The following is a 15,234-nucleotide window of genomic DNA, read 5'->3' on the forward strand; positions in this document are numbered from 1 at the left end:
CCAGGACACGTTGGCGTACACGGGAACGAACGAACTGATGGACTTGCAAGGGAGGCAGCAGCTAGAGCTGCCCCCCCCCAGTGCTGTCCCATGTACAGATATGTTTCCAGAGATTCGCAAGGCAATTCTTGCCAGTTGGCAGGAGAGGTGGAATGCTCGGGGTGCGACTTCCAAAATGGGAGATTTTACCAGGACTGTGTCTCGTCCTTGGTCATACGAAAGTGTCCGTGACAGTCGCTCGCAGACAGCCCTGACCCGTCTTCGGACGGGTCATACGCGTCTAACACATGGTTACCTCATGTCCCGAGGGGTGCAGCCTTTTTGTGATGACTACTTGGTTCCCCTGACCGTGCGGCACTTGCTGGTCGAGTGCCCCAGTTTGGGGGACCTGCGAGTGCGATACCTGTCGCAGTGTCGGGGAGAAAACGGATAATTCAGTCTCTCGCTGATGGGGGGGGAGATGCCTTTCCCCGGGACATGAGGTACTTCTCTTTATGGAGAAGGCTGACCTTCTCCATGAGTTATGACCGTTTTCTGTGTGACTTGTTTCGTCTCGTTTTGTTTGGCTTTGCTCTTAGTTTACCTTTTTAGTTTCCTTTTTTTAGTCTTTTTAGTTTTTTTTTTTCTTTTTTTAGTTTTTACTCATTGAATGCGGCACCATATGGCCCTGGCTGTTGCGGCGCCTAATTTAAATCAATCAATCAATCCACGCTGACTGCTCTTCTGAACTTGCTAACTGCATGCATCCCCTCCTCCCGCGGCCCCGCTGCACACGACTTTCTACTCATGCTCATCCCTATACTGTCCAAACCCCTTATGCAAGAGTCAACCAGCATCTTCACTCTTTCATCCCTCACGCTGGTAAACTCTGGAACAATCTTCCTTCATCTGTATTTACTCCTGCCTACGACTTGTGTTATAGTAGGATATCAATGTATTATTACTATTTAATATCACCACGAATTAGGCATACAATTGTCAATGGAAAAAACCCACGACAGATAGATCACGCCACCTTATAGGAATGTCGTCCGTCAGTGTTTACCGTCCCAGTTTTGTATACTTCGCACTCCGATGGTGCACGGAGGTCACCTTGACCTACGTGACCAATTGTAACAATTATTATCCAACCTGTAACTCGCCACTCCTTCACGAGAGTCCGACTGACACACAACGACAGTCGCTCTCGCTCCGTCGCTTCTTGTACATAAAGGCTACGAATATAATTCGCCTTAAGGAAGCTGAAGTCTTAATCAACACCCTTTAAACGCCCCCCGACAAGCCCGTTACATTTGGTTGGCAGCGGTCACCCAGCGCCTGTGCCTTCGCTACCTCGTTCTCCTCCAAGCCACGAGAACTCACCAACAAACTCCGGGGACAGCGTACAAGGGAAGAAGGAGTCACCGCCTCTGCCGTCCGCGGCAACGCATCAGCCGTCCGCGGCAACGCATCTGCCGTCCGCGGCAACGCATCTGCTGTCCGCGGCAACGCATCTGCCGTCCGCGGCAACGCATCAGCCGTCCGCGGCATCTCACAAGGCGCCAGCTACGTGCAACTCACAAGGCGCCAGCTACAAGCATCTCACAAGGCGCCAGCTACGTGCAACTCACAAGGCGCCAGCTACAAGCATCTCACAAGGCGCCAGCTACGTGCAACTCACAAGGCGCCAGCTACAAGCAACTCTACAGGCGTCCAGCCTACAAGCCTCGAGCACACCAGCTACAAGCAACTCTACAGGCGTCCAGCCTACAAGCCTCGAACACACCAGCTACAAGCAACTCTACAGGCGTCCAGCCTACAAGCCTCGAGCACACCAGCTACAAGCAACTCTACAGGCGTCCAGCCTGCAAGCCTCGAGCACACCAGCTACAAGCAACTCTACAGGCGTCCAGCCTACAAGCCTCGAGCACACCAGCTTCAAGCAACTCTACAGGCGTCAAGCCTACAAGCCCCGAGCACACCCACAGGCCTACGCAGCCGAAAGCGAGGGCCACAATCTACAAGCCGCTCCCCCGCTTCAAGCCAGCACTGCTACAAACCCTGCAAGCCACTCCACGATACGGCAGAAGTATTCACACCAGCAACGAGGAGGCACGCCCCGCTGACCTTGGGACACCCCACATGCCCCTCGCTCCACAGCTGGCGGCAGCACCGCCGCTGCCGGGAGCATCGGCCCAAACCTCTCCCGGCAAACAGTCAGCAAGGGTACCCGCGGCCATCTCCCGGTGACTGCAAGCTGTTCCCACTACCGTTTCTTGCAAGGCGTCTTCTCAAGAGGTTGCACACCCAAGTCGTCTTATCTGCCACCGCGGCCCATCTCTTACTATAACAAGGACGGCGCGGCCATCATTCGTCTGGCGGCAGTGTACCGGCTCCCATCCGCGCCTCGCGGCCGCTCAAATTGCTGGGTCAGCAGTTTTTCAACCTCCATTGCGAGTCCTCCGATGTCAGCCCATCCCTCACCTCTCACCGCCGCTGTGGCCGCGGCCTAGGTTTCCTGACGCGCCTACAACGACTGCACGTACCCCAGGGCATCACAAGCCGTCGCCCTCTCCACTACATCAGCTGATTAATCTTGGTATTTGTGGATATTCCCTTCTTGTCCAAATATGCCGACTCGGCTTATTTCATTATTGTCCGTGCAGGGGCACGATTTTTTATTTCTGTGTTCCTAACACTGTTATTCAGTCATAATTGTGAGAGTAACGTTCATTCGCATACGATATTGATTCTTTCTTATTGTTTGCTAGCGAGTCTATTGAATATAGTGTGAGTTCCCTGATCAAAGTTAATCTTCATCAGTGTGCCCTGCCTCCGTTTTCTTTTCACCGCTCGAGAGAAAACGTGAGCTTCAATGGTATACTCCCTTAACATACCACTTTGTTTATATAGTTATTCTTTCTATATATACCCATATCATTAGGGCATTCCATTATAACCTTAACTTCTATCACGTCTAAACAGGCACCTTGCTAGCCATTCTTTCTTGCCTTTTTAGGGTTTCAACGCAAACTATTCATTCATACACGTTCCGTTTATTGGTTCATATTTACAGCTATCAACATATGCTCCTATTTTGTAAATGATTTACACCATAGTATGAACAAAGACACTCTCGCTAAATTCGGCGACACCTTTAAACAGTTGGCTCGTCCTTCAAGTGAAGAGGGACTGGAACACGATACCACAACCGGTGAATTTACTAAGGTAATCTTATGTTCAGGCACTCATTATTTATCAATTACAGGCCGCAGAATTCGTTCACCCCCGGGTTCGTCTGCATACTTACAACCCACTCAAGGTTCAAGGACACCCTCACCAGCATCCCCTCGCACCAGCCGCAGTATTACAGGCTCAAAGTAAGGTCTCTCTCACCTGTAGTTTTTGCAAGCAATCAGGACATTCTGAACATTCTTGCTTCGCGAAACGTAGGGAATCAACACATTCAAGACAGGGCTCAGATAGGAGTTCAGGAGGTTACAGGGGCGGGCATCATTCATCACACAGGAACCCTAGGCCAAACCATCAGCGGAAGGCTGCCTTTTGCCATATCCACGGGAATTGTTTTCATGGTTCAGACAGTTGTTCTGCAATACAAAAGGCCAAGGAGGAACAGAAGTACAAGTCATCAGCGGACAGTAAACCACACTTCTCTTCTCAGATTAAAAAGACATGACTTCGTGACAGCCCCGAGGCGTACATCTAAGTGTCCTTTAAGGAAAATACTAATTGGGAGCAACTTGACTCCGTCATTGCCGCCTTGGGACGGACAAGCATAATTGCCCTCCCTTACAAGGTGGGCAAAATTTCACTCACCTTAGCGGTTGACACAGGTGCCACAGTCAATGTCATCTCCGACTCCGCTTACAGGTCTCTGACACGACAGGCGAGTGGGGAAATTTGGCCGCTCCAAGAGAACGACCTGAATGTGGTAGGCGTGACGGGCACCACTTTTGGAATCCTTGGGCGAGTACCACTAACAGTCAGCTTACATGAAAAAGTATGTCCCTTTCGAGATTTCTTTTATGTCTCTAGCAGGTTTGCTTTACCTGTGGATGGGATCTTAGGATTAAACGCCATGAAAGACCTGCACATAACCATAAACCCTAAAAGCAACGCGATCGTGTATCAAGGCCGACGCATACAGGGGATGGTAAATCCATCGCCTCTGTCAACTGTAATCTCACCCTCAGGGGTGGAAAATGACCGACCCACCACAGACTCAGGGACTGCCACCACCCAAGTGTCACCTCTTACGGTCAAATCACACGAAAGCATTGCAGACTTGTGGCGGACAGTAACGGGAGTCGTAGAAGGTCCTCATATAGTTCCGGATCGTGCTGCAAAACTTGTTAAAATCCGTTTGCCTAACGCCCCTCCGACGGGCAGTGATGTGTGTATCGACGGAGTTCCTCACATACACCGCGTGACGGTGGAGGTAACTCTTGCGACAGTCAAGGAGGGAGGTTTTGCAGAGGCATTGGTAATAAACACGTCTGGATCCCCTGTATCCTTAAAACACGGTGTTAGATTATGCCAGTGTCTTGTGTATGGGGGAAATGTCGCCCCGGAACCTGCTGAATACCCTTCAGCCCAAGTCTCAGGCATAACCTCGACGTGTCAGGCTTCTCCCGAACAAGACACAGCTACTTTAGAGGCATTCCTAAATAGTTGCACACTATTCCGAAATTAAGCCAACCTTAGTCCAGCTTCTGGAACATTATCGGGGGGCGCTTGCTCTACCAGGCGAGCCGCTTGGAGTTACGCAGTGTGCTGAACACCACATTAAGTTAAAACCCAATACAAATCCTGTATATATCAATGCGTACAAGCTCCCCCACAGTCAGAGGGAGGTGGTGCAACAACTTATCTCTGAAATGTTAGAACAAGGTGTCATCAAAGAATCGAATTCCCCGTGGAATTCGCCCTTGTTCCTGGTTCCAAAGAAAGACGGCTCTTATCGCCCTGTGATTGATTTCCGGCGTGTGAACACCGCGACCGTGGATGATCATTTTCCGCTTCCCGTTCTTAGAGATCTTCTGATGTGTCTCGGTAGAGGAAATAAAGTCTTTACGAGTCTTGATCTGGTCAGTGGCTACTGGCAACTGCCCATGGTCCCCGAGTCACGTGAAATAACGGCTTTCAGCACGCCTCATGGCCACTATGAGTGGACGAGGATGCCGTTCGGGCTCAAAGGAGCTCCCTTGACCTTCCAAAGGACAATGAACAGTATTTTTGGTGACTTGCTGGGCAACTCTGTCTATGTGTATTTAGACGACATCATCATAGCAAGTAAAGACGTACATGCACACATGGAAACACTAAAAGCAGTCCTACACAGACTTCAAGAGGTCGGATTAAAGCTCAAAATCACCAAATGTGAATTTTTAAAGCCTCGGATCAAGTTCTTGGGGCATGTCGTGGACGAATTCGGCATCCACACAGTGGACGACAAAATAAAGGCTATTGCCGAGTTCCCTCAGCCAACGTCTGCGGACAAGGTACGGTCTTTCTTGGGTGTCGCAGGTTATTACAGGCCTTTCATTAAGGACTTCGCAGCACGCGCGAGTCCCCTAACCCATCTTTTAAAAAAAGACGTACCATTTCAGTGGCTCCCAGCTCAACAAACGAGTTTTGAGGATTTAAAGAAAGCGCTTACACAGGCTCCGGTCCTTGTCTTTCCGGAAAGGAGGTTATCAGGACACCTCTCCTCCCGACATTGACCCTTCTTTCGACCACCTCTTTTGATTCTTTTTTGAAAGCAGCGAGTAGCGGGCTTTTTTTATGATTGTTTTCTTTTTTTGTGTGCCCTTGAGCTGTCTCCTCTGTTGTAGAAAAAAAAAAAAAAAAAAACGTCACCACCACCATCACCACTACCACCACCAACAACAAAAGGACATAAATAACCCCCCCCCCCCCCACCACCATCAACTACCATCACCACCACCAACACCTGCTGCATCTCTCTCTCTCTCTCTCTCTCTCTCTCTCTCTCTCTCTCTCTCTCTCTCTCTCTCTCTCTCTCTCTCTCTCTCTCTCTCTCTCTCTCTCTCTCTCTCTCTCTCTCTCTCTAATATCAAGGTGTCTGTTTCTGTTGAACTATCAATCTACTTACTTAATTTTCTCCTCCCCCTTCTCTTCGTCCTCCTCCTCGTCCTCCTCTTTCTCTTCCTCCTTAACCTTCTCTTCTTCTGTCTCCTCCCTCCGTCTTCTTTTCCACCTCTTTCTGCTCTTCCTCATCTTCCTCCTCATCTTCCTCCTCATCTCCCTCCTCCTCCTCTTCCTCCTCCTTTCCCTCCTCCTTGCACTGTGTCTTCTTCCCCAAGTTATCAGACGCAGTAGTGGATAGATCTGTGGCGCACGTCGATCAGGTGGCGCGAAGTTATGTCCAGGGCCCGTATCCTCGACAACTATTAATACTAAACTTGGTATTAACTTTCGACTTTAGTATTAACTTCACTCTCAAAGTGTATCCTCAACAACTATTACCCTAATACCTACTATTAACTTTGGTATTAACTTGGGAGTGCTGGCGAGGACTTCTAAACACTTAATAGTAAAGTTAATAGTGAATCCCAGACCCTGACCCATATCAACATGGCCCCCGGACTTCTCCGCCCAGCCCGCCTCCGCAATTTAGAGTTTGATAGGACGCTTTGGAACTGTATAACGATGGTGAACTTGTCAAGACATACATATTAGACCGTGCAGGAATGGAGTATGTGACTGATTTGGTGAGAAGAGAGCTACAAGATCCAGATCAAAGGGAGCATTCCCTCACCCCGGGGTTGAAAGTGATTTTGACTTAAAGATACTTGGCTACAGGAAAAATGCTGCAGTGTTCAAGTGATGAGTTTGGGGTAAGCCAGAGTAGTGTAAGCAGGGTGATTGCGGAAACTCTGGCCGCCCTCAGTGCCCCGTAGGTAGTCGGGAGGTTTATCCAGTCTCCCCTTGATAGGGTGGAGATCCATGAAAAGCAAGCAGAATTCTACCAACTTGCCGGTGTTATGGGAGTGATAGACTGCACCCATGTGAAAATAATGCCACCAAAGGAAAACGACGTAGTTTATGTCAACAGAAAAAAAAAAAAAACATAGCTTGAACATACAATTAGTGTTTGATGCCTTTGTTATTGATTAAAATGTGAAATATTTGAGTTAAGGAAAACAAAACATGGGAAAGGTACACACATGCAAATGAAAAAGATGACATTAAAATTGCATTAAAATGTAATTTAGAATATGATTTATAATTATTGTTGCTTTAAAATCAAGTTAGAAAACAAATTACTCCTGCCGGGTATTCGTATTGAGATAATGGTGGTAAGAAAGCTTGTTAGAGATGTCTGCCAGTGTGAGGGAGGAGGAACGAAAGGTCGAGGTGACCACATCGCGAGCATCATGACTTATAAGTGAAGTAAAACGAGGTTACTTGGTTTCTGTTTACAAAGTTCCAAGTGGAAAAACAACTTTATTGTGAATTCAGTTTATACTTTTCTGGAGTATTGTGTTTACTGAGTGAATTGGTGACCAATCTGTTGCTATGTGTGTCCTGCTTGAAGATATTCATCATTGGATTCCAAGCTATGGTATTAATGTGCAATAGTCGTCATAACAAAATACGTAGTAAGTAATTATATATGTCAACCTAACTATTTTCATGAGATCATGGTATGACCGCTGAAAAACAGCTTTTTTTTATCTTGGCTCCTTTACAAATTCAGTATATAATTATTCATATATTCAATAAAGTAGTGGAATCCAGTTTTCAGCATCTTTTATTATTATGCCAATATTCTAAACACAGCTTGAAAACACGCTTAGGTTTATGTTGTCAACTTGGGTCGGACTTAGGTGAACACTTTACCAAGTGACCTAAGATTACTCAATGCTACCATAGAGGTACACAACATCTTTGATTGTGAGTGCATCAGAGAGCACTGGAGAGCAGCATGAGTCTAATTAGGTGCTAATGAATATCCTGCCTGCACCACAGACTACATAAATTGCAAATATGATCGGTGCCTAAAGGTGTTATAAGCTAATGATGGTAAAAAAAAAAAAAAAAAAATATATATATATATATATATATATATATATATATATATATATATATATATATATATATATATATATATATATATATATATATATATATATATATATATATATATATATAAAACTGTCTGCCCTAAAGCCCCTCCCACTTTTGAAGTCCAAATGACGCCCCTGATTGTAACAACGTATCTTGTAACACCCAAGACTGGGTGCCGGTGCAAATCTCCTCATTTAACATCGAGAAATTAATCTAGGCTCTAGGGAACTCGGAAAAATCCAAGTTAGAGAGTGCTGGCTGTGAGGATTGAGCCAGTGACCTTCGACATACAAAGCCATGTCTCTCAGTCGAGTCAATAAAGGCAAAGGTAAAGTTGGGGCATACGCTGTAGCAGCGCGTGGCCTCGGTGCGCATCTCCGTAACATTGGCCCTTGAGCCTGTGGTGGGAGGGAGCCCATTACCCCGGGACACAGGGCCAGCGTGACATCCGGGTTACCACAGTTTCCCCAGGTAGTCATTTATCGACCAGCCCGAGAGGGAGAATGATCAGCTGGGTGAGCTGCACGCCGACTATCCGGGCCGGGATTCGAGCCTGGGCCCGCGTAGAAGCCAAGTATGCTGACCACTAGACCACGGAGGCGTATTGGAGCCTAATCTCAAGTGAACTCACTCACAATGGCACACAATTTTATTTCTGGTAAATTTTGTGCTCTGAATGAATTTGCTAACCATTTCTGCCGAAAAAACAGCAGAGATTATTTTTCACCCCTTCCACCCTAACCTCCTCAGTAAGAAAAAAAAAGTGACAAAATCATAGCCTTGAGGCAGCAATATTCAGCCCCAGCATCAAAAAATTATATTGCTGCCCTATGAAAGGCATCTCTTAACTCCGATGAAGTAGGTGGTGACTGTGGTGGAGGAGCTTCATTGTCATCCCTTGCAGTGGCAGGTGTCATTGGGCCAGCAGATGATGAAGCAGTGGCTGGTGACATTGGGCCAGCAGATGATGAAGCAGTGGCTGGTGTCATAGGGCCAGCAGATGATGAAGCAGTGGCAGATGTCATTGGGCCAGCAGATGATGAAGCAGTGGCTGGTGTCATTGGGCCAGCAGATGATGAAGCAGTGGCTGGTGTCATTGGGCCAGCAGATGATGAAGCAGTGGCTGGTGTCATTGGGCCAGCAGATGATGAAGCAGTGGCTGGTGTCATTGGGCCATCAGATGATGAAGCAGTGGCTGGTGTCATTGGGCCAGCAGATGATGAAGCAGTGGCTGGTGTCATTGGGCCAGCAGATGATGAAGCAGTGGCTGGTGTCATAGGGCCAGCAGATGATGAAGCAGTGGCTGGTGTCATTGGGCCAGCAGATGATGAAGCAGTGGCTGGTGTCATTGGGCCAGCAGATGATGAAGCAGTGGCTGGTGTCATTGGGCCACCAGATGAGGAAGCAGTGGCAGGTGTCACTGGGCCAGCAGATGATGAAGCAGTGGCTGGTGTCATTGGGCCAGCAGATGATGAAGCAGTGGCTGGTGTCATTGGGCCAGCAGATGATGAAGCAGTGGCTGGTGTCATTGGGCCAGAAGATGATGAAGCAGTGGCTGGTGTCATTGGGCCAGCAGATGATGAAGCAGTGGCTGGTGTCATACGGCCAGCAGATAATGAAGCAGAGGCTGGTGTCATTCGGCCAGCAGATGATGAAGCAGTGGCTGGTGTCATTGGGCCAGCAGATGATGAAGCAGTGGCTGGTGTCATTGGGCCACCAGATGATGAAGCAGTGGCTGGTGTCACTGGGCCTGCAGATGATGAAGCAGTGGCTGGTGTCATAGGGACAGCAGAAGATGAAGCAGTGGCTGGTGTCATTGGGCCAGCAGATGATGAGGCAGTGGCTGGTGTCATTGGGCCAGCAGATGATGAAGCAGTGGCTGGTGTCATTGGGCCAGCAGATGATGAAGCAGTGGCTGGTGTCATTGGGCCAGCAAATGATGAAGCAGTGGCTGGTGTCATTGGGCCATCAGATGTGGAAGCAGTGGCAGGTGTCACTGGCCCAGCAGATGATGAAGCAGTGGCTGGTGTCATTGGGCCAGCAGATGATGAAGCAGTGGCTGGTGTCATTGGGCCAGCAGATGATGAAGCAGTGGCTGGTGTCAATGGGCCCCCAGATGATGAAGCAGTGGCTGGTGTCATTGGGCCAGCAGATGATGAAGCAGTGGCTGGTGTCATTGGGCCAGCAGATGATGAAGCAGTGGCTGGTGTCATTGGGCCAGCAGATGATGAAGCAGTGGCTGGTGTCATAGGGCCAGCAGATGATGAAGCAGTGGCTGGTGTCATAGGGCCAGCAGATGATGAAGCAGTGGCTGGTGTCATTGGGCCAGCAGATGATGAAGCAGTGGCTGGTGTCATTGGGCCAGCAGATGATGAAGCAGTGGCTGGTGTCATTGGGCCAGCAGATGATGAAGCAGTGGCTGGTGTCATTGGGCCACCAGATGAGGAAGCAGTGGCAGGTGTCACTGGGCCAGCAGATGATGAAGCAGTGGCTGGTGTCATTGAGCCAGCAGATGATGAAGCAGTGGCTGGTGTCATTGGGCCAGCAGATGATGAAGCAATGGCTGGTGTCATTGGGCCAGCAGATGATGAAGCAGTGGCTGGTGTCATAGGGCCAGCAGATGATGAAGCAGTGGCTGGTGTCATTGGGCCAGCACATGATGAAGCAGTGGCTGGTGTCATTGGGCCAGCAGATGATGAGGCAGTGGCTGGTGTCATTGGGCCAGCAGATGATGAAGCAGTGGTTGGTGTCATAGGGCCAGCAGATGATGAAGCAGTGGCTGGTGTCATTGGGCCAGCAGATGATGAAGCAGTGGCTGGTGTCATTGGGCCAGCAGATGATGAAGCAGTGGCTGGTGTCATTGGGCCAGCAGATGATGAAGCAGTGGCTGGTGTCATTGGGCCAGCAGATGATGAAGCAGTGGCTGGTGTCATTGGGCCAGCAGATGATGAAGCAGTGGCTGGTGTCATTGGGCCACCAGATGAGGAAGCAGTGGCAGGTGTCACTGTGCCAGCAGATGATGAAGCAGTGGCTGGTGTCATAGGGCCAGCAGATGATGAAGCAGTGGCTGGTGTCATTGGGCCAGCAGATGATGAAGCAGTGGCTGGTGTCATTGGGCCACCAGATGATGAAGCAGTGGCTAGTGTCATAGGGCCAGCAGATGATGAAGCAGTGGCTGGTGACATTGGGCTAGCAGATGATGAAGCAGTGGCTGGTGTCAGTGGGCCACCAGATGATGAAGCATTGGCTGGTGTCATTGGGCCAGCAGATGATGAAGCAGTGGCTGGTGTCATTGGGCCAGCAGATGATGAAGCAGTGGCTGGTGTCATTGGGCCAGCAGATGATGAAGCAGTGGCTGGTGTCATAGGGCCAGCAGATGATGAAGCAGTGGCTGGTGTCATTGGGCCAGCAGATGATGAAGCAGTGGCTGGTGTCATTGGGCCAGCAGATGATGAAGCAGTGGCTGGCGTCTCTGGGCCAGCAGATGATGAAGCAGTGGCTGGTGTCATTGGGCCAGCAGATGATGAAGCAGTGGCTGGTGTCATAGGGCCAGCAGATGATGAAGCAGTGGCTGGTGTCATTGGGCCAGCAGATGATGAAGCAGTGGCTGGTGTCATTGGGCCAGCAGATGATGAAGCAGTGGCTGGTGTCATTGGGCCACCAGATGATGAAGCAGTGGCTGGTGTCATTGGGCCAGCAGATGATGAAGCAGTGGCTGGTGTCATTGGGCCAGCAGATGATGAAGCAGTGGCTGGTGTCATAGGGCCAGCAGATGATGAAGCAGTGGCTGGTGTCATAGGGCCAGCAGATGTTGAAGCAGCGGCTGGTGTCATTGGGCCAGCAGATGATGAAGCAGTGGCTGGTGTCATTGGGCCAGCAGATGATGAAGCAGTGGCTGGTGTCATTGGGCCACCAGATGTTGAAGCAGTGGCTGGTGTCATAGGGCCAGCAGATGTTGAAGCAGTGGCTGTTGCCGGAGCAGCTGATGGTATCTTTTCCACAAGTAATGAACAATGTGGGCCAGCAGATGATGAAGCAGTGGCTGGTGTCATTGGGACAGCAGATGATGAAGCAGTGGCTGGTGTCATTGGGCCAGCAGATGATGAAGCAGTGGCTGGTGTCATAGGGCCAGCAGATGATGAAGCAGTGGCTGGTGTCATAGGGCCAGCAGATGTTGAAGCAGCGGCTGGTGTCATTGGGCCAGCAGATGATGAAGCAGTGGCTGGTGTCATTGGGCCAGCAGATGATGAAGCAGTGGCTGGTGTCATTGGGCCACCAGATGAGGAAGCAGTGGCAGGTGTCACTGGGCCAGCAGATGATGAAGCAGTGGCTGGTGTCATTGGGCCAGCAGATGATGAAGCAGTGGCTGGTGTCATTGGGCCAGCAGATGATGAAGCAGTGGCTGGTGTCAATGGGCCCCCAGATGATGAAGCAGTGGCTGGTGTCATTGGGCCAGCAGATGATGAAGCAGTGGCTGGTGTCATAGGGCCAGCAGATGATGAAGCAGTGGCTGGTGTCATTGGGCCAGCAGATGATGAAGCAGTGGCTGGTGTCATAGGGCCAGCAGATGATGAAGCAGTGGCTGGTGTCATAGGGCCAGCAGATGATGAAGCAGTGGCTGGTGTCATTGGGCCAGCAGATGATGAAGCAGTGGCTGGTGTCATTGGGCCAGCAGATGATGAAGCAGTGGCTGGTGTCATTGGGCCAGCAGATGATGAAGCAGTGGCTGGTGTCATTGGGCCACCAGATGAGGAAGCAGTGGCTGGTGTCACTGGGCCAGCAGATGATGAAGCAGTGGCTGGTGTCATTGAGCCAGCAGATGATGAAGCAGTGGCTGGTGTCATTGGGCCAGCAGATGATGAAGCAATGGCTGGTGTCATTGGGCCAGCAGATGATGAAGCAGTGGCTGGTGTCATAGGGCCAGCAGATGATGAAGCAGTGGCTGGTGTCATTGGGCCAGCAGATGATGAAGCAGTGGCTGGTGTCATTGGGCCAGCAGATGATGAAGCAGTGGCTGGTGTCATTGGGCCAGCAGATGATGAAGCAGTGGCTGGTGTCATTGGGCCAGCAGATGATGAAGCAGTGGCTGGTGTCATTGGGCCAGCAGATGATGAAGCAGTGGCTGGTGTCATTGGGCCAGCAGATGATGAAGCAGTGGCTGGTGTCATTGGGCCAGCAGATGATGAAGCAGTGGCTGGTGTCATTGGGCCAGCAGATGATGAAGCAGTGGCTGGTGTCATTGGGCCAGCAGATGATGAAGCAGTGGCTGGTGTCATTGGGCCAGCAGATGATGAAGCAGTGGCTGGTGTCACTGGGCCAGCAGATGATGAAGCAGTGGCTGGTGTCATTGGGCCAGCAGATGATGAAGCAGTGGCTGGTGTCATTAGCCAGCAGATGATGAAGCAGTGGCTGGTGTCATTGGGCCAGCAGATGATGAAGCAGTGGCTGGTGTCATAGGGCCAGCAGATGATGAAGCAGTGGCTGGTGTCATTGGGCCAGCAGATGATGAAGCAGTGGCTGGTGTCACTGGGCCAGCAGATGATGAAGCAGTGGCTGGTGTCATTGGGCCAGCAGATGATGAAGCAGTGGCTGGTGTCATTGGGCCAGCAGATGATGAAGCAGTGGCTGGTGTCATTGGGCCAGCAGATGATGAAGCAGTGGCTGGTGTCATAGGGCCAGCAGATGATGAAGCAGTGGCTGGTGTCATTGGGCCAGCAGATGATGAAGCAGTGGCTGGTGTCATTGGGCCAGCAGATGATGAAGCAGTGGCTGGTGTCATTGGGCCAGCAGATGATGAAGCAGTGGCTGGTGTCATTGGGCCAGCAGATGATGAAGCAGTGGCTGGTGTCACTGGGCCAGCAGATGATGAAGCAGTGGCTGGTGTCATTGGGCCAGCAGATGATGAAGCAGTGGCTGGTGTCATTGGGCCAGCAGATGATGAAGCAGATGATGAAGCAGTGGCTGGTGTCATTGGGCCAGATGATGAAGCAGTGGCTGGTGTCATTGGGCCAGCAGATGATGAAGCAGTGGCTGGTGTCATTGGGCCAGCAGATGATGAAGCAGTGGCTGGTGTCATTGGGCCAGCAGATCATGAAGCAGTGGCTGGTGTCATTGGGCCAGCAGATGATGAAGCAGTGGCTGGTGTCATTGGGCCACCAGATGATGAAGCAGTGGCTGGTGTCATTGGGCCAGCAGATGATGAAGCAGTGGCTGGTGTCATTGGGCCAGCAGATGATGAAGCAGTGGCTGGTGTCATTGGGCCAGCAGATGATGAAGCAGTGGCTGGTGTCATTAAATAGCAGATGATGAAGCAGTGGCTGGTGTCATTGGGCCAGCAGATGATGAAGCAGTGGCTGGTGTCATTGGGCCAGCAGATGATGAAGCAGTGGCTGGTGTCATTGGGCCACCAGATGAGGAAGCAGTGGAGGTGTCACTGGGCCAGATGATGAAGCAGTGGCTGGTGTCATTGGGCCAGCAGATGATGAAGCAGTGGCTGGTGTCATTGGGCCAGCAGATGATGAAGCAGTGGCTGGTGTCATTGGGCCACCAGATGATGAAGCAGTGGCAGGTGTCACTGGGCCAGCAGATGATGAAGCAGTGGCTGGTGTCATTGGGCCAGCAGATGATGAAGCAGTGGCTGGTGTCATTGGGCCAGCAGATGATGAAGCAGTGGCTGGTGTCATTGGGCCAGCAGATGATGAAGCAGTGGCTGGTGTCAATGGGCCAGCAGATGATGAAGCAGTGGCTGGTGTCATTGGGCCAGCAGATGATGAAGCAGTGGCTGGTGTCATTGGGCCAGCAGATGATGAAGCAGTGGCTGGTGTCATACGGCCAGCAGATGATGAAGCAGTGGCTGGTGTCATTCGGCCAGCAGATGATGAAGCAGTGGCTGGTGTCATTGGGCCAGCAGATGATGAAGCAGTGGCTGGTGTCATTGGGCCAGCAGATGATGAAGCAGTGGCTGGTGTCACTGGGCCAGCAGATGATGAAGCAGTGGCTGGTGTCATAGGGACAGCAGATGATGAAGCAGTGGCTGGTGTCATTGGGCCAGCAGATGATGAAGCAGTGGCTGGTGTCATAGGGCCAGCAGATGATGAAGCAGTGGCTGGTGTCATTGGGCCAGCAGATGATGAAGCAGTG

Source organism: Eriocheir sinensis, unplaced genomic scaffold (assembly GCF_024679095.1).
Source record: "Eriocheir sinensis breed Jianghai 21 unplaced genomic scaffold, ASM2467909v1 Scaffold27, whole genome shotgun sequence".
NCBI lineage: Eukaryota > Metazoa > Arthropoda > Malacostraca > Decapoda > Varunidae > Eriocheir > Eriocheir sinensis.